This window comes from Bos taurus, chromosome 17 (assembly GCF_002263795.3).
Source record: "Bos taurus isolate L1 Dominette 01449 registration number 42190680 breed Hereford chromosome 17, ARS-UCD2.0, whole genome shotgun sequence".
Lineage (NCBI taxonomy): Eukaryota > Metazoa > Chordata > Mammalia > Artiodactyla > Bovidae > Bos > Bos taurus.
Window position 1 is genome coordinate 8,689,846 of NC_037344.1, and position 2,740 is coordinate 8,692,585.

The 2,740-nt window shown below is 40.8% G+C and overlaps 1 non-coding gene across 1 annotated transcript; it reads right to left on the reverse strand.

Moving 5' to 3' along the window:
* Positions 1–332: 332 nt before the first annotated feature.
* On the reverse strand, positions 333–404 carry TRNAC-GCA (transfer RNA cysteine (anticodon GCA)). Its single transcript has one exon. It is a non-coding gene; the product is annotated as a tRNA-Cys (tRNA).
* Between the last annotated feature and the right edge of the window lie 2,336 nt (positions 405–2,740).

Genomic DNA, 2,740 nt, shown 5'->3' on the forward strand with positions numbered 1-2,740 from the left:
CCGCAATTAGTTTTGCACCAACCAAATAGACTCCAGCTTTTGGGCAAAGAAATGGTCTATAGAGAGGCAAATTTTTAACGTTCTATAAATGAAGTGGCCTATACCTTCCAAATACACCATACCTGGCTTCCTAAATGATATCACTTAGATACATTTTTTGGATGCATCAAAAAATCTTCCCATGAGTAAGCCTTAAAGTGAAGAAGTGAAGTCATTCGGTCATGTCCGACTCTTTGGGACCCCATGGACTGTAGCCTACCAGGCTCCTCAGTCCATAGGATTTTCCAGGCAAGAGTACTGGGGTGGGTTGCCATTTCCTTTTCCAGGGGATCTTCCCAACCCAGGGATCGAACCTGGGTCTTCTGCGTTGCAGGCAGACGCTTTGCCATCTAAGCCACCAGGGAAGCCCCATGAGTAAGCCTTACAGAATATTAAATAGAAAGATGGCTGCTCTAAGGTGGACTTTGAGACATAATCATTGCAGAGATGAAGAGATGCAGGATGCAGCACTCCTGAGACAGTCGCAGCAAGACCCTTAAGTACCTCTTCTGTGAACTCATGGAGCAGGAAAGCTCTGGGCAGGGAGAGAGATTGCCCCACAAAGATAAAAGAAATGCAACACAATGGAGAAAGGGAGATACCTACAGAAAGACAACAGAAACTGGGGAAGAAGGATGGAAACTAATTTTTAATTATTTCTTATCATAAACCTGATACTACGCCACTCATTGTTCAAATGCCGTCTGCTGATATACTAATAACACCCATCATCATTAGTGGAGAGCTTGCTATGTCCCAGGCACCAAGTTAATAGCTTTACATACCTTATCTTTCTGAATCCTCCCAACAGCTCTCTTGCATATGAGGAAACTATTTAGAGAGTGCAAGTATCTTTGCACTATGCAAGAAGTAAGTGATGCAAACGATGGAAGTGATGTCAGGTCTTTGACTCCAAAGTAGATGACACTTCTGCACAGTGTCTTCCTGTGCGGCCAAGAGGCAGAGTCACATGAAAAAGGGTGAACACTGAAAATAGTGGAAGCCAGCAAAACGCACGATCAGTACCTTAGAACAAACCGTGTGCGCATCAGCGGAGATAACACTATATTCCAAAGAGTTTGCTATAAAAAGGATCAGTGACCTGCCTCTATATGCCTATTTCGTCTAGCATATGTGTTCCAATCCTCCTAATTGGTCGCCATCCGGCTTTGCTTCCTGAAGGACCTCAACTTTGAGTCAACTCTAGCATGCTTACTTTGGACTCATTCCGAGTCAGCACATGTTTCCTCACCCATGCTGCTTGTTACCCACAGCATGCACTTGCAGGATGTCTGGCCAGGTTTAGAGATACAACTTGTGAATGTAGAGTAGGTTGGTTTTTCTCTGAGTCCATTTTCCTGGTTTCTAAGGGGAAAGAGTCCATGCTTTTGGCCTTATTAGCTCCACACCAACTGAGCTCACTGACCCAGATAAATATTGTCTGTCTGACATGTGCTTGAGAATAATAAATATGCAAATCTATAGACTCTGCTCTCAAGGATTGGTATTCATGGAGAGAATCAGAGATTACAATAAACCATCTTGCCTAATAGCCCCAGATTTTCTCCAAATACCATTCTTGCTTGCCTTTTGCCTATACTGTAGGATTTATTTTCTCTGGTTTAAAGATTCTAATAATGGTTTGGTGAAGCTAAGGTTAAAATTAGTTTGCATTTCCTGCCCACACAGCAACTGATGGCAGGGAATTTATCCTGGGAGCATGCTGCACAGTGGGAGAAGCTGGCTCAGGGTGCCCCAGGGAATCTGGGAAATGGAAAATGCCTGCGATGATAATTGAAAGGCAACCATAGATCGCTGTGATCACAAAAAGATCCTCTTTCTGTCCAAACGCAGGGCAAGAAGGACTAGAAGAAAGGAGTTCACGACTATAGGGAAAAAGAAGACAGAATAGATTATTACATAAAATGTTGATGTTGTGGTCACCACAGGGAATAGATGCTTAGTGAAAAAGATGGCAAGGGGCCAATCTTCTTTAAAAGAAAAAAATCCACTATTGTTACAGACTTTCCATAAACAATATTTTTTCTTAGAGTGGCTTATTCAACAGAAAGCATACAATGTCATTTTTCTTCTTGCCTTATGAGACTTCTAATCCATTTCTTTTACTCAAGACAATTTGTAACATAAGAAAAATTAGAATGCTTCTAATTAACCTGCTTTGTTCACCATTCAAAGGACATTGCTGCCAAGACCTTCATTTTGACTTAATAATGAAACCATTGAAGTTGCAGGAATAATGCAAGGAATTAAAAATGCAAAGAATGCTACCAAGAATGATTTGCTTCCATTGGAATGTTTTTGTATAGGGCCTGGATAACCACTTGAAATATAGTTGCGTCTAGGTAATTTTGTAATACTTTTTTCCTTTTAGAAGAAATGCATTTCTCTTTGTTAAGAAAGGGATGCTATGAATGCTAAAATTTTGTGTTTTCAAGCTCAGAATGCTAACATACCATACCAAAATTATAATAAGAATAAGTCATCAGATATTTCAGAGTTGCTCTGCATGTCAGACCGCAAAAGCCTCAGTCACCAGAAACTAAAATCCATTTTAATAGCCCTTTTCATTTGATGTAAAAATCTGGTGTTGTGAAGCTGTTTAACAGGTAGGAGACCACAGGATGTGGTTCTCCAGCTGTTGTATTGCTAATCATAAAGCAGCTGAGAAACAGACTTTGGG